The 20906-nt window shown below is 38.7% G+C and overlaps 1 protein-coding gene across 1 annotated transcript in view; it reads right to left on the bottom strand.

The window, feature by feature from the left end:
• The window catches only part of LOC144434641 (uncharacterized), a 33579-nt gene extending 17783 nt beyond the window's left edge, over positions 1-15796 (bottom strand). The window contains exon 1 of the mRNA XM_078123144.1: positions 15745-15796. The gene's annotated coding sequence lies outside the window, so the exon portion shown is untranslated. The remainder of the gene's footprint in view (positions 1-15744) is intronic.
• Positions 15797-20906: the final 5110 nt, after the last annotated feature.

Consider the following 20906-nt stretch of genomic DNA (forward strand, 5'->3'; position numbering starts at 1 on the left):
GGTATGGAAAGACAATGTCAGTGATCAGACTGGGGGCATAAATCAATGGTATGGGAAGACAATGTCAGTTATCAGACTGGGGGCATAAATTAGTGGTATGGGAAGACAATGTTAGTTATAAGACTGGGGGGGGGGGGCATAAATCAATGGTATGGAAAGACAATGTCAGTTATCAGACTGGGGGCATAAATCAATGGTATGGAAAGACAATGTTAGTTATCAGACTGGGGGCACAAATCAATGGTATGGAAAGACAATGTTAGTTATCAGACTGGGGAGCATAAATCAATGGTATGGAAAGACAATGTTAGTTATCAGACTGGGGGGCATAAATCAATGGTATGGAAAGACAATGTTAGTTATCAGACTGGGGGGCATAAATCAATGGTATGGAAAGACAATGTTAGTTATCAGACTGGGGGCATGAATTAATGGTATGGAAAGACAATGTCAGTTATCAGACTGGGGGCATAAATCAATGGTATGAAAAGACAATGTCAGTTATCAGACTGGGGGCATAAATCAATGGTATGGAAAGACAATGTCAGTTATCAGACTAGGGGCATAAATCAATGGTATGGGAAGACAATGTCAGTTATCAGACTGGGGGCATAAATCAATGGTATGGAAAGACAATGTCAGTTATCAGACTGGGGGCATAAATCAATGGTATCGAAAGACAATGTCAGTTATCAGACTTGGGGCATAAATCAATGGTATGGAAAGACAATGTCAGTTATCAGACTGGGGGCATAAATCAATGGTATGGAAAGACAATGTCAGTTATCAGACTGGGGGGCATAAATCAATGGTATGGAAAGACAATGTTAGTTATCAGACTGGGGGCATAAATCAATGGTATGGAAAGACAATGTCAGTTATCAGACTGGGGCATAAATCAATGGTATGGAAAGACAATGTCGGTTATCAGACTGGGGGCATAAATCATTGGTATGGAAAGACAATGTTAGTTATCAGACTGGGGGCATAAATCAATGGTATGGAAAGACAATGTCAGTTATCAGACTGGGGGCATAAATCAATGGTATGGAAAGACAATGTCAGTTATCAGACTGGGGGCATAAATCAATGGTATGGGAAGACAATGTCAGTTATCAGACTGGGGGCATAAATCAATGGTATGAACAGAAAATGTCAGTTATCAGACTGGGGGCATAAATCAATGGTATGGGAAGAGAATGTCAGTTATCAGACTGGGGGCATAAATCAATGGTATGGGAAGACAATGTCAGTTATCAGACTGGGGGCATAAATCAATGGTATGGAAAGACAATGTCAGTTATCAGACTGGGGGCATAAATCAATGGTATGGGAAGACAATGTCAGTTATCAGACTGGGGGCATAAATCAATGGTATGAAAAGACAATGTCAGTTATCAGACTGGGGGCATAAATCAATGGTATGGAAAGACAATGTCAGTTATCAGACTGGGGGCATAAATCAATGGTATGGAAAGACAATGTCAGTTATCAGACTGGGGGCATAAATCAATGGTATGGAAAGACAATGTCAGTTATCAGACTGGGGGCATAAATCAATGGTATGGGAAGACAATGTCAGTTATCAGACTGGGGGCATAAATCAATGGTATGGGAAGACAATGTCAGTTATCAGACTGGGGGCATAAATCAATGGTATGGAAAGACAATGTCAGTTATCAGACTGGGGGCATAAATCAATGGTATGGAAAGATAATGTCAGTTATCAGACTGGGGGCATAAGTCAATGGTATGGGAAGACAATGTCAGTTATCAGACTGGGGGCATAAATCAATGGTATGAAAAGACAATGTCAGTTATCAGACTGGGGGCATAAATCAATGGTATGGGAAGACAATGTCAGTTATCAGACTGGGGGCATAAATCAATGGTATGGGAAGACAATGTCAGTTATCAGACTGGGGGCATAAATCAATGGTATGGAAACACAATGTCAGTTATCAGACTGGGGGCATAAATCAATGGTATGGGAAGACAATGTCAGTTATCAGACTGGGGGCATAAATCAATGGTATGAAAAGACAATGTCAGTTATCAGACTGGGGGCATAAATCAATGGTATGGAAAGACAATGTCAGTTATCAGACTGGGGGCATAAATCAATGGTATGGGAAGACAATGTCAGTTATCAGACTGGGGGCATAAATCAATGGTATGGAAAGACAATGTCAGTTATCAGACTGGGGGCATGAATTAATGGTATGGAAAGACAATGTCAGTTATCAGACTGGGGGCATAAATCAATGGTATGGAAAGACAATGATAGTTATCAGACTGGGGCCATAAATCATTGGTATGGAAAGACAATGTTAGTTATCAGACTGGGGGCATAAATCATTGGTATGGAAAGACAATGTCAGTTATCAGACTGGGGGCATAAATCAATGGTATGGAAAGACAATGTCAGTTATCAGACTGGGGGCATAAATCAATGGTATGGGAAGACAATGTCAGTTATCAGACTGGGGGCATAAATCAATGGTATGGAAAGACAATGTCAGTTATCAGACTGGGGGCATAAATCAATGGTATGGAAAGACAATGTCAGTTATCAGACTGGGGGCATAAATCAATGGTATGGAAAGACAATGTCAGTGATCAGACTGGGGGCATAAATCAATGGTATGGAAAGACAATGTCAGTTATCAGACTGGGGGCATAAATTAATGGTATGGGAAGACAATGTTAGTTATCAGACTGAGGGCATAAATCAATGGTATGGAAAGACAATGTTAGTTATCAGACTGAGGGCATAAATCAATGGTATGGAAAGACAATGTTAGTTATCAGACTGGGGGCATAAATCAATGGTATGGGAAGACAATGTCAGTTATCAGACTGGGGGCATGAATTAATGGTATGGAAAGACAATGTCAGTTATCAGACTGGGGGCATAAATCAATGGTATGGAAAGACAATGTCAGTTATCAGACTGGGGCATAAATTAATGGTATGGAAAGACAATGATAGTTATCAGACTGGGGCCATAAATCATTGGTATGGGAAGACAATGTCAGTTATCAGACTGGGGGCATAAATCAATGGTATGGGAAGACAATGTCAGTTATCAGACTGGAGGCATAAATTAATGGTATGGAAAGACAATGATAGTTATCAGACTGGGGCCATAAATCATTGGTATGGGAAGACAATGTCAGTTATCAGACTGGGGCATAAATTAATGGTATGGAAAGACAATGATAGTTATCAGACTGGAGGCATAAATCAATGGTATGGAAAGACAATGTTCGTTATCAGACTGGGGGGCATAAATCAATGGTATGGAAAGACAATGTCAGTTATCAGACTGGGGGCATAAATTAATGGTATGGAAAGACAATGTTAGTTATCAGACCTTGGGCATAAATCAATGGTATGAAAAGACAATGTCAGTTATCAGACTGGGGGCATAAATCATTGGTATGGAAAGACAATGTCAGTTATCAGACTGGGGGCATAAATCAATGGTATGGAAAGACAATGTCAGTTATCAGACTGGGGGCATAAATTAATGGTATGGAAAGACAATGTCAGTTATCAGACCTTGGGCATAAATCAATGGTATGAAAAGACAATGTCAGTTATCAGACTGGGGGCATAAATCATTGGTATGGAAAGACAATGTCAGTTATCAGACTGGGGGCATAAATCAATGGTATGGAAAGACAATGTCAGTATCAGACAGGGGCATAAACCAATGGTATGGAAAGACAATGTTAGTTATCAGACTGGAGGCATAAATCAATGGTATGGAAAGACAATGTCAGTTATCAGACTGGGGGGCATAAATCAATGGTATGGGAAGACAATGTCAGTTATCAGACTGGGGACATAAATCAATGGTATGGAAAGACAATGTTAGTTATCAGACTGGGGGCATGAATTAATGGTATGGAAAGACAATGTCAGTTATCAGACTGGGGGGCATAAATCAATGGTATGGGAAGACAATGTCAGTTATCAGACTGGGGACATAAATTAATGGTATGGAAAGACAATGTCAGTTATCAGACTGGGGGCATAAATCAATGGTATGGAAAGACAATGTCAGTTATCAGACTGGGGGCATAAATCAATGGTATGGGAAGACAATGTCAGTTATCGGACTGGGGGGCATAAATCAATGGTATGGGAAGACAATGTCAGTTATCAGACTGGGGACATAAATTAATTATATGGGAAGACAATGTCAGTTATCAGACTGGGGACATAAATTAATGGTATGGAAAGACAATGTCAGTTATCAGACTGGGGGCATAAATCAATGGTATGGAAAGACAATGTCAGTTATCAGACTGGGGGCATAAATCAATGGTATGGGAAGACAATGTCAGTTATCAGACTGGGGGGCATAAATCAATGGTATGGGAAGACAATGTCAGTTATCAGACTGGGGACATAAATTAATGGTATGGGAAGACAATGTCAGTTATCAGACTGGGGGCATAAATCAATGGTATGGGAAGACAATGTCAGTTATCAGACTGGTGGCATAAATTAATGGTATGGAAAGACAATGTCAGTTATCAGACTGGGGGGCATAAATCAATGGTATGGGAAGACAATGTCAGTTATCAGACTGGGGACATAAATTAATGGTATGGGAAGACATTGTCAGTTATCAGACTGGGGACATAAATTAATGGTATGGAAAGACAATGTCAGTTATCAGACTGGGGGCATAAATCAATGGTATGGAAAGACAATGTCAGTTATCAGACTGGGGGGCATAAATTAATGGTATGGGAAGACAATGTCAGTTATCAGACTGGGGACATAAATTAATGGTATGGGAAGACAATGTCAGTTATCAGACTGGGGGCATAAATCAATGGTATGGGAAGACAATGTCAGTTATCAGACTGGGGGCATAAATTAATGGTATGGAAAGACAATGTCAGTTATCAGACTGGGGGGCATAAATCAATGGTATGGGAAGACAATGTCAGTTATCAGACTGGGGACATAAATTAATGGTATGGGAAGACAATGTCAGTTATCAGACTGGGGACATAAATTAATGGTATGGAAATACAATGTCAGTTATCAGACTGGGGGCATAAATCAATGGTATGGAAAGACAATGTCAGTTATCAGACTGGGGGCATAAATCAATGGTATGGGAAGACAATGTCAGTTTTCAGACTGGGGGGCATAAATCAATGGTATGGGAAGACAATGTCAGTTATCAGACTGGGGACATAAATTAATGGTATGGGAAGACAATGTCAGTTATCAGACTGGGGGCATAAATCAATGGTATGGGAAGACAATGTCAGTTATCAGACTGGGGGCATAAATCAATGGTATGGAAAGACAATGTTAGTTATCAGACTGGAGGCATAAATCAATGGTATGGGAAGACAATGTCAGTTATCAGACTGGGGGGCATAAATCAATGGTATGGAAAGACAATGTCAGTTATCAGACTGGGGGCATAAATCATTGGTATGGAAAGACAATGTCAGTTATCAGACTGGGGGCATAAATCAATGGTATGGAAAGACAATGTCAGTTATCAGACTGGGGGCATAAATCATTGGTATGGAAAGACAATGTCAGTTATCAGACTGGGGGCATGAATCAATGGTATGGAAAGACAATGTCAGTTATCAGACTGGGGGCATAAATCAATGGTATGGAAAGACAATGTCAGTTATCAGACTGGGGGCATGAATTAATGGTATGGAAAGACAATGTCAGTATCAGACAGGGGCATAAACCAATGGTATGGAAAGACAATGTCAGTTATCAGACTGGGAGCATGAATTAATGGTATGGAAAGACAATGTCAGTTATCAGACTGGGGGCATGAATTAATGGTATGGAAAGACAATGTCAGTTATCAGACTGGGGGCATGAATTAATGGTATGGAAAGACAATGTCAGTATCAGACTGGGGCATAAACCAATGGTATGGAAAGACAATGTCAGTTATCAGACTGGGGAGCATAAATCAATGGTATGGAAAGACAATGTCAGTTATCAGACTGGGGAGCATAAATCAATGGTATGGAAAGACAATGTCAGTTATCAGACTGGGGGCATAAATTAATGGTATGGAAAGACAATGTCGGTTATCAGACTGGGGGCATAAATCAATGGTATGGAAAGACAATGTCAGTTATCAGACTGGGGGCATAAATCAATGGTATGGAAAGACAATGTTAGTTATCAGACTGGGGGCATAAATCAATGGTATGGGAAGACAATGTTAGTTATCAGACTGGGGGCATAAATCAATGGGATGGAAAGACAATGTTAGTTATCAGACTGGGGGCATGAATTAATGGTATGGAAAGACAATGTCAGTTATCAGACTGGGTGCATAAATCAATGGTATGGGAAGACAATGTCAGTTATCAGACTGGGGGCATAAATTAATGGTATGGAAAGACATTGTCAGTTATCAGACTGGGGGGCATAAATCAATGGTATGGAAAGACAATGTCAGTTATCAGACTGGGGGCATAAATCAATGGTATGGAAAGACAATGTCGGTTATCAGACTGGGGGGCATAAATTAATGGTATGGAAAGACAATGTCAGTTATCAGACTGGGGGCATAAATCAATGGTATGGGAAGACAATGTTAGTTATCAGACTGGGGGCATAAATCAATGGTATGAAAAGACAATGTCAGTTATCAGACTGGGGGCATGAATTAATGGTATGGAAAGACGATGTCGGTTATCAGACTGGGGGGCATAAATTAATGGTATGAAAAGACAATGTCAGTTATCAGACTGGGGGCATAAATCAATGGTATGGAAAGACAATGTCAGTTATCAGACTGAGGGCATAAATCAATGGTATGGGAAGACAATGTTAGTTATCAGACTGGGGGCATGAATTAATGGTATGGGAAGACAATGTCAGTTATCAGACTGGGGGCATAAATCAATGGTATGGAAAGACAATGTCAGTTATCAGACTGGGGGCATAAATCAATGGGATGTAAAGACAATGTTAGTTATCAGACTGGGGGCATGAATTAATGGTATGGAAAGACAATGTCAGTTATCAGACTGGGGGGCATAAATCAATGGTATGGAAAGACAATGTCAGTTATCAGACTGGGGGGCATAAATCAATGGTATGGAAAGACAATGTTAGTTATCAGACTGGGGGGCATAAATCAATGGTATGGAAAGACAATGTTAGTTATCAGACTGGGGGGCATAAATCAATGGTATGGAAAGACAATGTTAGTTATCAGACTGGGGGGCATAAATCAATGGTATGGAAAGACAATGTCAGTTATCAGACTGGGGGCATGAATTAATGGTATGGAAAGACCATGTCAGTTATCAGACTGGGGGCATGAATTAATGGTATGGAAAGACAATGTCAGTTATCAGACTGGGGGCATAAATCAATGGTATGGGAAGACAATGTTAGTTATCAGACTGGGGGCATGAATTAATGGTATGGAAAGACAATGTCAGTTATCAGACTGGGGGCATAAATCAATGGTATGAAAAGACTGTCAGTTATCAGACTGGGGGCATAAATCAATGGTATGGGAAGACAATGTTAGTTATCAGACTGGGGGCATAAATCAATGGTATGGAAAGACAATGTCAGTTATCAGACTGGGGGCATAAATCAATGGTATGGAAAGACAATGTCAGTTATCAGACTGGGGGCATGAATTAATGGTATGGAAAGACAATGTTAGTTATCAGACTGGGGGGCATAAATCAATGGTATGAAAAGACAATGTCAGTTATCAGACTGTGGGCATAAATCAATGGTATGGAAAGACAATGTCAGTTATCAGACTGGGGGCATAAATCAATGGTATGGAAAGACAATGTCAGTTATCAGACTGGGGGCATAAATCAATGGTATGGAAAGACAATGTCAGTTATCAGACTGGGGGCATAAATTAATGGGATGGAAAGACAATGTCAGTTATCAGACTGGGGGCATAAATCATTGGTATGGAAAGACAATGTCAGTTATCAGACTTGGGGCATAAATCAATGGTATGGAAAGACAATGTTAGTTATCAGACTGGGGGCATAAATCAATGTTATGGGAAGACAATGTTAGTTATCAGACTGGGGCATAAATCATTGGTATGGGAAGACAATGTCAGTTATCAGACTGGGGGCATAAATCAATGGTATGGAAAGACAATGTCAGTTATCAGACTGGGGGCATAAATCAATGGTATGGAAAGACAATGTCAGTTATCAGACTGGGGGCATGAATTAATGGTATGGAAAGACAATGTCAGTTATCAGACTGGGGGCATAAATCAATGGTATGGAAAGACAATGTCAGTTATCAGACTGGGGGCATAAATCAATGGTATGGAAAGACAATGTCGGTTATCAGACTGGGGGCATAAATCATTGGTATGGAAAGACAATGTCAGTTACCAGACTGGGGGCATGAATTAATGGTATGGAAAGACAATGTCAGTATCAGACAGGGGCATAAACCAATGGTATGGAAAGACAATGTCAGTTATCAGACTGGGGGCATAAACCAATGGTATGGAAAGACAATGTCAGTTATCAGACTGGGGGCATAAATCAATGGTATGGAAAGACAATGTCAGTTACCAGACTGGGGGCATGAATTAATGGTATGGAAAGACAATGTCAGTTACCAGACTGGGGGCATAAATCATTGGTATGGAAAGACAATGTCAGTTATCAGACTGGAGGCATAAATTAATGGTATGGAAAGACAATGTTAGTTATCAGACTGGGGGGCATAAATCATTGGTATGGAAAGACAATGTTAGTTATCAGACTGGGGGCATAAATCAATGGTATGGAAAGACAATGCCAGTTATCAGACTGGGGGCATAAATCAATGGTATGAAAAGACAATGTCAGTTATCAGACTGGGGGCATAAATCAATGGTATGAAAAGACAATGTCAGTTATCAGACTGGGGGCATAAATCAATGGTATGAAAAGACAATGTCAGTTATCAGACTGGGGGCATAAATCAATGGTATGAAAAGACAATGTCAGTTATCAGACTGGGGGCATAAATCAATGGTATGGGAAGACAATGTCAGTTATCAGACTGGAGGCATGAATTAATGGTATGGAAAGACAATGTCAGTTATCAGACTGGGGGCATAAATCAATGGTATGGAAAGACAATGTCAGTTATCAGACTGGGGGCATAAATCAATGGTATGGAAAGACAATGTCAGTTATCAGACTGGGGGCATAAATCAATGGTATGGAAAGACAATGTCAGTTATCAGACTGGGGGGCATAAATTAATGGGATGGAAAGACAATGTCAGTTATCAGACTGGGGGGCATAAATCAATGGTATGGAAAGACAATGTTAGTTATCAGACTGGGGGGCATAAATCAATGGTATGGAAAGACAATGTTAGTTATCAGACTGGGGGACATAAATCAATGGTATGGGAAGACAATGTCAGTTATCAGACTGGGGGCATAAATCAATGGTATGGAAAGACAATGTCAGTTATCAGACTGGGGGCCTAAATCAATGGTATGGAAAGACAATGTCAGTTATCAGACTGGGGGCATAAATCAATGGTATGAAAAGACAATGTCAGTTATCAGACTGGGGGGCATAAATCAATGGTATGGAAAGACAATGTTAGTTATCAGACTGGGGGCATAAATCAATGGTATGGAAAGACAATGTCAGTTATCAGACTGGGGGCATAAATCAATGGTATGGGAAAACAATGTTAGTTATCAGACTGGGGGGCATAAATCAATGGTATGGAAAGACAATGTTAGTTATCAGACTGGGGGCATAAATCATTGGTATGGGAAGACAATGTCAGTTATCAGACTGGGGGCATAAATCAATGGTATGGGAAAACAATGTTAGTTATCAGACTGGGGGGCATAAATCAATGGTATGGAAAGACAATGTCAGTTATCAGACTAGGGGCATAAATCAATGGTATGGGAAGACAATGTCAGTTATCAGACTGGGGCCATAAATCAATGGTATGGAAAGACAATGTCAGTTATCAGACTGGGGGCATGAATTAATGGTATGGCAAAACCTTCAGTGAGTCAAGTGTACCTACACTTCTAAAGCTGTGAAAACCTTCAGTGAGTCAAGTGTACCTACACTTCTAAAGCTGTTTGTAAACCTTCAGTGAGTCAAGTGTACCTAGACTTCTAAAGCTGTTTGTAAACCTTCAGTGAGTCAAGTGTACCTAGACTTCTACAGCTGTTTGTAAACCTTCAGTGAGTCAAGACTTCTAAAGCTGTTTGTAAACCTTCAGTGAGTCAAGTGTACCTAGACTTCTAAAGCTGTTTGTAAACCTTCAGTGAGTCAAGTGTACCTAGACTTCTAAAGCTGTTTGTAAACCTTCAGTGAGTCAAGTGTACCTAGACTTCTAAAGCTGTTTGTAAACCTTCAGTGAGTCAAGTGTACCTAGACTTCTAAAGCTGTTTGAAAACCTTCAGTGAGACAAGTGTACCTAGACTTCTAAAGCTGTTTGTAAACCTTCAGTGAGTCAAGTGTACCTAGACTTCTAAAGCTGTTTGTAAACCTTCAGTGAGTCAAGTGTACCTACACTTCTAAAGCTGTTTGTAAACCTTCAGTGAGTCAAGTGTACCTAGACTTTTAAAGCTGTTTGTAAACCTTCAGTGAGTCAAGTGTACCTAGACTTGTAAAGCTGTTTGTAAACCTTCAGTGAGTCAAGTGTACCTAGACTTCTAAAGCTGTTTGAAAACCTTCAGTGAGTCAAGTGTACCTAGACTTCTAAAGCTGTTTGTAAACCTTCAGTGAGTCAAGTGTACCTAGATTTCTAAGGCTGTTTGTAAACCTTCAGTGAGTCAAGTGTACCTAGATTTCTAAGGCTGTTTGTAAACCTTCAGTGAGTCAAGTGTACCTAGACTTCTAAAGCTGTTTGAAAACCTTCAGTGAGTCAAGTGTACCTAGACTTCTAAAGCTGTTTGAAAACCTTCAGTGGGTCAAGTGTACCTAGACTTCTAAAGCTGTGAAAACCTTCAGTGAGTCAAGTGTACCTAGACTTCTAAAGCTGTTTGAAAACCTTCAGTGAGTCAAGTGTACCTACACTTCTAAAGCTGTTTGTAAACCTTCAGTGAGTCAAGTGTACCTAGACGTTTAAAGCTGTTTGTAAACCTTCAGTGAGTCAAGTGTACCTAGACTTCTAAAGCTGTTTGAAAACCTTCAGTGAGTCAAGTGTACCTAGACTTCTAAAGCTGTTTGTAAACCTTCAGTGAGTCAAGTGTACCTAGATTTCTAAGGCTGTTTGTAAACCTTCAGTGAGTCAAGTGTACCTAGATTTCTAAGGCTGTTTGTAAACCTTCAGTGAGTCAAGTGTACCAAGACTTCTAAAGCTGTTTGAAAACCTTCAGTGAGTCAAGTGTACCTAGACTTTTAAAGCTTTTTGTAAACCTTCAGTGAGTCAAGTGTACCTAGACTTCTAAAGCTGTTTGTAAACCTTCAGTGAGTCAAGTGTACCTAGACTTTTAAAGCTGTTTGTAAACCTTCAGTGAGTCAAGCGTACCTAGACTTTTAAAGCTGTTTGAAAACCTTCAGTGAGTCAAGTGTACCTAGACTTCTAAAGCTGTTTGTAAACCTTCAGTGAGTCAAGTGTACCTAGACTTCTAAAGTTGTTAAAACCTTCAGTGAGTCAAGTGTACCTAGACTTTTAAAGCTGTTTGTAAACCTTCAGTGAGTCAAGTGTACCTAGACTTTTAAAGCTGTTTGAAAACCTTCAGTGAGTCAAGTGTACCTAGACTTCTAAAGTTGTTAAAACCTTCAGTGAGTCAAGTGTACCTAGACTTTTAAAGCTGTTTGTAAACCTTCAGTGAGTCAAGTGTACCTAGACTTTTAAAGCTGTTTGTAAACCTTCAGTGAGTCAAGTGTACCTAGACTTCTAAAGCTGTTTGAAAACCTTCAGTGAGTCAAGTGTACCTAGACTTCTAAAGCTGTTTGTAAACCTTCAGTGAGTCAAGTGTACCTAGATTTCTAAGGCTGTTTGTAAACCTTCAGTGAGTCAAGTGTACCTAGATTTCTAAGGCTGTTTGTAAACCTTCAGTGAGTCAAGTGTACCTAGACTTCTAAAGCTGTTTGTAAACCTTCAGTGAGTCAAGTGTACCTAGACTTCTAAAGCTGTTTGTAAACCTTCAGTGAGTCAAGTGTACCTAGACTTCTAAAGCTGTTTGTAAACCTTCAGTGAGTCAAGTGTACCTACACTTCTAAAGCTGTGTAAACCTTCAGTGAGTCAAGTGTACCTAGACTTCTAAAGCTGTTTGTAAACCTTCAGTGAGTCAAGTGTACCTAGACTTCTAAAGCTGTGTAAACCTTCAGTGAGTCAAGTGTACCTACACTTCTAAAGCTGTGAAAACCTTCAGTGAGTCAAGTGTACCTAGACTTCTAAAGCTGTGAAAACCTTCAGTGAGTCAAGTGTACCTAGACTTTTAAAGCTGTTTGTAAACCTTCAGTGAGTCAAGTGTACCTAGACTTCTAAAGCTGTGTAAACCTTCAGTGAGTCAAGTGTACCTACATTTCTAAAGCTGTGTAAACCTTCAGTGAGTCAAGTGTACCTACACTTCTAAAGCTGTGAAAACCTTCAGTGAGTCAAGTGTACCTAGACTTCTAAAGCTGTGAAAACCTTCAGTGAGTCAAGTGTACCTAGACTTTTAAAGCTGTTTGTAAACCTTCAGTGAGTCAAGTGTACCTAGACTTCTAAAGCTGTGTAAACCTTCAGTGAGTCAAGTGTACCTACACTTCTAAAGCTGTGAAAACCTTCAGTGAGTCAAGTGTACCTAGACTTCTAAAGCTGTGAAAACCTTCAGTGAGTCAAGTGTACCTAGACTTTTAAAGCTGTTTGTAAACCTTCAGTGAGTCAAGTGTACCTAGACTTCTAAAGCTGTTTGTAAACCTTCAGTGAGTCAAGTGTACCTAGACTTCTACAGCTGTTTAATTGTTGATACATGGAATTCGATCGTTTAGCATCTTGACAACAACCAGCGTGGTTAGCTCTGATGTGTTTTCATTGTCCTATTTTCACAAATTCCATCGGAACCAGCTAATTTTAGGGCTTCATTTAAATATGGAAATTACTTGCTTGCAATTCGGTAGAGCAACATTTCCCTCTTGAAGGTCTTTTTGTACAGGTGGGGGTTAGCAGTTTTTTCACGAAATGATTTATTGCAAATGTCAGACCAGCGAAAACGAACATTCGTTGATGTTCGATTGCTTGACCACTGCGATAAACTTGACAATAAGGTGTGCTATACTGCAGGTGACAGGTGAGAGGAAAATGGTCAGATTCAGTCCGGGGGTTACATTGAAATAATTAACATAACAAAACAATTCCGACGACGCAATGACGTAATCAATTACGCTATAGCCATTACCAGTTACACTTGTTACATTTCCCAATTTGTCATCAAACAGCCTGCCATTTAGAATATGTGTCAAAACATTGACATAAACGTATCAGAGCTCAGCCACCTTCATTGATAACAACGTCCCTAGAGTTTCGCGCCAAATTAAAATTATCCGGAGTATAATCAGTTGTTTCAAACGGCAAGTGGTCTATAGAGTCATCTGTGATAAAATCACCTTGCAGCCCAGTCCTTGCACTGATACAAAATGCGAATATCTGTCAATTGAATCATAAGTTCCTCCAATTTGACAGGTTTGTCCTAATGCATGTAGCAACAACCAAAGATGATGTCTTTACGGAATGCGAATAAACTTTTATCAAGATGAACAAAAACAGAGTTGTCAATGCTACTTTGTAATTTCTGGATTTTGTTTGCAACCTTTCTATGAATACACAGCGCGATCCCCCACTTGGTCGTCCTACAGCATTTGAATTTTAAACTTTATAGTTATCAAGCAAATCAGTAGAATCTTGCTCTAAACAGAATGTTTCTACCAATCCAAGTATGTCATGATTGCTACACAACCAAAATCTGAAATATTCACTTTAGTTTTCAAATTTCTAATCTTCCAAATAAGAAAAGAAAGTGAACTCTGACTTCTGCGGGCCTTGACCACATCCCTATGCAGAAAAAAATTGCATCTCGATGACTTCTCCAAACAACATGGTATATATGTACAACATGGCATATATGTATACAACATGGCATGTATGTACAATATGGCATATATGTAAACAACATGGTATATATGTACAATATGGCATATATGTATACAACATGGCATATATGTACAATATGGCATATATGTAAACAACATGGTATATATGTACAACATGGTATATATGTACAACATGGGATATATGTAAACAACATGGTATATATGTACAACATGGTATATATGTAAACAACATGGTATATATGTACAACATGGTATATATGTAAACAACATGGTATATATGTACAACATGGTATTTATGTAAACAGCATGGTATATATGTACAACATGGTATATATGTAAACAGCATGGTATATATGTACAACATGGTATTTATGTAAACAGCATGGTATATATGTACAACATGGTATATATGTAAACAGCATGGTATATATGTACAACATGGTATTTATGTATAATATGGTATATATGCACAATCAAAGACAAGTAACATGTATATGCAACACATCTTTGTCAGGCCAAGCATGAAAAGAGACAGGAGTGTCAGAATAACCACATAGACAGGTTTTAAAGGCACTTTGTTGTTTTGCACCATTACCACCACCATGGTGAAGTTGTTTGAAGGCATATGCATTGCAATAATTGATTCTCATGTTTGAATAAATTGGCAGAGCTGAAGGTTAGAATTAAACCCCCAAAGACTAGATGGGCGCACGACGAACATTGCCGAGACCGATATCAACATCCCCGCTCCATTTATTATTCCCAATACTTTACTACATTGCTCCACTTCACCCCTATAAGACCCACTCCTCTACTTACATTTGACTAATAATGTATTACTGAATGGTTGTCAGCAGCGAATTGACTACTATGATCTGACATATAACGGCACAGAAGTGGCAGTGGTGAGATGTGGCAGCAGTGGGATGTCAAAGTGCAATGTCACTGTCCCCCAATTCCATTACTCGTATGTAAAATATGACCCTCCCTCGAGAACCGATTTGTAAAATCTGACAACCTCCTCCCCAATTTTTGTGGTCCGCCACACTTGTAAGCATTGAAATCTCAAATATGGTCTGTTTCACCGTCGTACTATTTATAGAAACTTTCGTAAGGTATGAATACTACCCACTCTCCAGATCGGGACTAATCACGTGTAGATGATTACTATAATTATAAATGCACATCTGTTGCAACCAATGTATCTAAATTATAAATGATATTGTGACAAAAAACGACACTTGATTTGTACTGAGTTACATGACATTGTGACAAATAACGACACTTGATTTGTACTGAGTTACATGACATTGTGACAAATAACGACACTTGATTTGTACTGGCAGTTACATGACATTGTGACAAATAGCGACACTTGATTTGTACAGACAGTTACATAATCGTTTTCAATTAAGAGACATGGCTAACAAGTTTCAACTCCTTGTGATCTGAATGTGGTGCGTAGCTACTAACGAATAGTCAAGAAAAACATATCACCAATACTTTTCACATTTATAAAATAAAGCCTTTGTTAGTTCAAATTTTCGAATTACTTACCAGAATAAATTTTGCATACTTAGTATATTATTAGATACAATGACCAGTATATTCACATAAATGATGACAAAAAACAATGTTTACGTACCAATAACAGCCAACTTGAAGTATCGACTTAATGTATATATATTATGTATATATGTATATATATATATATATATATATATATATATACACACACACACACGGGGTTTTCAAGTGAGAGAATTATTGTGCCGTCAGTCTGTATCGCCAACTCAAGCAGATATATCGTTTTTAAACCACGTTTTAGATGAATAAATAATTGCAATCTGCTGCAAAATTCATTGAAAAACACTAATATATTATGCACAAGGTCATATTGTAATGTGGAACAAGCCTGTTTGGGAGGTGTTGATCCCTGTTTGGATTGTAATACTCTTGTCTGTGCAATCACAAATTGACATGCATATTATGTACCTAACAGTACACTGCCTTTATACCAAGATTGACTGAAATTGATCTGCTCAGACATTTCTGCCAAATGGCTCCAGACATGAAAAAATCATAACAGCAATATGGCTGCTAGCAGTTCAGTTGACATACATATATACATCCTAGTACATTGTCTTTTTGTAAAGTTTTGATGGAAATTGTTCATGTTCACCCAGTGGTTATATACATGTATATTGGATCATATTGTCACACAAGTTGACGTGAGTATGAAAATTATGGTACCCCTGTACCAAGTTTGAAGGGAATTGATTAAGGCACATCGAAGTAATGGCTCTGGACATGTAAAAATGGTAACAAAATGGCCACCCGGGAGCCATATTGGATTGTATCAAGATATAGATTGACATGCATATGTATGCCATAGTGTGTTGTCCTTGTACCAAGTGTGATAGAAATTGGTCCAGTCATGTCCAAGTGATGGTTCTGGACATGAAAAAATCATTAAAAAATGGCCACCAGTTGGCAATATTGGATTGTATTGCTACATAAATTGACATGCATATGTATGTAATACAACACTGTCCTTACACCAACTTTAAATGAGATCTGTTAAGGCATGTCTGCATAATGGCTTTGAACATGAAAAATTCATAACAAAATGACCGTCTAGTGGCCATATTGCTTTTTATGACAAAATAAATTGACATGCATATATATGCCATAGTGTCCTTGTACCAAGTTTGATAGAAATCAGTCCAGTCATGTCCAAGTAATTGTTCTGGACATGAAAAAATCGTTACCAAAATGGCCACCAGATGGCCATATTGGATCGTGTCACAACACAAATTCACACGCATATGTATGTAATACAACATTGTCCTTATACCAATTTTGATTGAGATCTGTTCAGGCATGTCTGCATAATGGCTTTGAACATGAAACAATTGTTAACAAAATGGCCGTCTGGCGGCTATATTGGATTGTGTCACAAACTAAATTGAGGTGCACATGTATGCCATAGTATGTTGTCCTTGTACCAAGTTCGAGAGAAATCGGTCCAGTCATTTCCGAGAAATGCATATATATGCCATAGTGTAATGTCCTTGTACCAAGTTTGATAGAAATCAGTCCAGTCATGTCCAAGTAATGGTTCTGGACATGAAAAAATCGTTACCAAAATGGCCACCAGGTGGCCATATTGGATCGTGTCACAACACAAATTCACACGCATATGTATGTAATACAACATTGTCCTTATACCAATTTTGATTCTCATGTTTGAATAAATTGGCAGAGCTGAAGGTTAGAATTAAACCCCCAAAGACTAGGTGGGCGCATGACGAACATTGCCGAGACCGATATCAACAGCCCCACTCCATTTATTATTCCCAATACTTTACTACATTGCTCCACTTCACCCCTATAAGACCCACTCCTCTACTTACATTTGACTAATAATGTATTACTGAATGGTTGTCAGCAGCGAATTGACTACTATGATCTGACATATAACGGCACAGAAGTGGCAGTGGTGAGATGTGGCAGCAGTGGGATGTCAAAGTGCAATGTCACTGTCCCCCAATTCCATTACTCGTATGTAAAATATGACCCTCCCTCGAGAACCGATTTGTAAAATCTGACAACCTCCTCCCCAATTTTTGTGGTCCGCCACACTTGTAAGCATTGAAATCTCAAATATGGTCTGTTTCACCGTCGTACTATTTATAGAAACTTTCGTAAGCTATGAATACTACCCACTCTCCAGATTGGGACTAATCACGTGTAGATGATTACTATAATTATAAATGCACATCTGTTGCAACCAATGTATCTAAATTATAAATGTTATTGTGACAAAAAACGACACTTGATTTGTACTGACAGTTACATGACATTGTGACAAATAACGACACTTGATTTGTACTGAGTTACATGACATTGTGACAAATAACGACACTTGATTTGTACTGACAGTTACATGACATTGTGACAAATAGCGACACTTGATTTGTACAGACAGTTACATAATCGTTTTCAATTAAGAGACATAGCTAACAAGTTTCAACTCCTTGTGATCTGAATGTGGTGCGTAGCCACTAACGAATAGTCAAGAAAAACATATCACCAATACTTTTCACATTTATAAAATAAAGCCTTTGTTAGTTCAAATTTTCGAATTACTTACCAGAATAAATTTTGCATACTTAGTATATTATTAGATACAATGACCAGTATATTCACATAAATGATGACAAAAAACAATGTTTACGTACCAATAACAGCCAACTTGAAGTATCGACTTAATGTATATATATTATGTATATATGTATATATATATATATACACACACACACGGGGTTTTCAAGTGAGAGAATTATTGTGCCGTCAGTCTGTATCGCCAACTCAAGCAGATATATCGTTTTTAAACCACGTTTTAGATGAATAAATAATTGCAATCTGCTGCAAAATTCATTGAAAAACACTAATATATTATGCGCAAGGTCATATTGTAATGTGGAACAAGCCTGTTTGGGAGGTGTTGATCCCTGTTTGGATTGTAATACTCTTGTCTGTGCAATCACAAATTGACATGCATATTATGTACCTAACAGTACACTGCCTTTATACCAAGATTGACTGAAATTGATCTGCTCAGACATTTCTGCCAAATGGCTCCAGACATGAAAAAATCATAACAGCAATATGGCTGCTAGCAGTTCAGTTGACATACATATATACATCCTAGTACATTGTCTTTTTGTAAAGTTTTGATGGAAATTGTTCATGTTCACCCAGTGGTTATATATATTGGATCATATTGTCACACAAGTTGACGTGAGTATGAAAAATATGGTACCCCTGTACCAAGTTTGAAGGGAATCGATTAAGGCACATCGAAGTAATGGCTCTGGACATGTAAAAATGGTAACAAAATGGTCACCCAGGAGCCATATTGGATTGTATCAAGATATAGATTGACATGCATATATATGCCATAGTGTGTTGTCCTTGTACCAAGTTTGATAGAAATTGGTCCAGTCATGTCCAAGTGATGGTTCTGGACATGAAAAAATCGTTACCAAAATGGCCACCAGGTGGCCATATTGGATTGTATTGCTACATAAATTGACATGCATATGTATGTAATACAACACTGTCCTTACACCAACTTTAAATGAGATCTGTTAAGGCATGTCTGCATAATGGCTTTGAACATGAAAAATTCATAACAAAATGACCGTCTAGTGGCCATATTGCTTTTTATGACAAAATAAATTGACATGCATATATATGCCATAGTGTCCTTGTACCAAGTTTGATAGAAATCAGTCCAGTCATGTCCAAGTAATTGTTCTGGACATGAAAAAATCGTTACCAAAATGGCCACCAGGTGGCCATATTGGATCGTGTCACAACACAAATTCACACGCATATGTATGTAATACAACATTGTCCTTATACCAATTTTGATTGAGATCTGTTCAGGCATGTCTGCATAATGGCTTTGAACATGAAACAATTGTTAACAAAATGGCCGTCTGGCGGCCATATTGGATTGTGTCACAAACTAAATTGAGGTGCACATGTATGCCATAGTATGTTGTCCTTGTACCAAGTTCGAGAGAAATCGGTCCAGTCATTTCCGAGAAATGCATATATATGCCATAGTGTAATGTCCTTGTACCAAGTTTGATAGAAATCAGTCCAGTCATGTCCAAGTAATGGTTCTGGACATGAAAAAATCGTTACCAAAATGGCCACCAGGTGGCCATATTGGATCGTGTCACAACACAAATTCACACGCATATGTATGTAATACAACATTGTCCTTATACCAATTTTGAATGAGATCTGTTCAGGCATGTCTGCGTAATGGCTTTGAACATGAAAAAGTCGTTAACAAAATGGCCGTCTGGCGGCCATATTGGCCAATTCCCGAGAAATGACTCTGGACGCACGCACGGACGGACGGACGGAGCCCATCTACAAGTCCCTCCCCACCCACCCCCCGGGCTTCGTCGGGCAGGGACTAATACAATTTTTATTAACATTTCATATTTTGTCAAATAACCATGTATATAGGTCGATTGCGATAACTACTCGGCAATCAAGATCTACTCTCAACAAAAACTTTCGGTCTATATACACAGTGTTTCTATTTCGATGCTTGGATGTTACCTGCTTATTTTTATGATTTCCATGAAACATGGGTTATCACGTAGAACGGTATCTATATCCAAGTAATATGGAAATTTAAAACATCCTAAAATATTTTCTTACGTATTCTTGAAAAAATGATAAAATCGTGAATATTGTGAAGTCTCGCGAGAAATAGTGGCTGCGGAAAGTGACATTAACTTAAAAGACACATGAACAGTAAAATTCAAGAGTAATCGGAACCACACAATTGTTTGCAGGCCTAATACTAGTATAAATCTATGAACAGAAATTGAAAGTGTATTCTATAAAGTTACTACAAGTTATATCGATAATTCATTTTCGAATCTAAGCCTTGTGATTGAAATGTGTAAAAGTGCTGTGAAGCACACTATACTGCCTCGCTTTACAAAGTTTCACTATGCACTGTGCATATATATATGTGCTGGTAGCTTTCGTCTATATGTATACAATCATAAGCTGCTAATGTATACAATCATAAGCTGCTAAGGGTCAGTTTCTCCAGCCGGGGTTGGGGGGGGGGGGCGGTGGATTCTTAAATCGGGCCAACAAAAAGTCACTGACCCCCCCCCCCTTATCTGTAAAACCAAAAACAGGCTGACCCCCCATCACTTAATTCTAAAACATGATGACCCCCTCCCCCATATATAACATTCG

Source organism: Glandiceps talaboti, chromosome 4 (assembly GCF_964340395.1).
Source record: "Glandiceps talaboti chromosome 4, keGlaTala1.1, whole genome shotgun sequence".
NCBI classification, from domain to species: domain Eukaryota; kingdom Metazoa; phylum Hemichordata; class Enteropneusta; family Spengelidae; genus Glandiceps; species Glandiceps talaboti.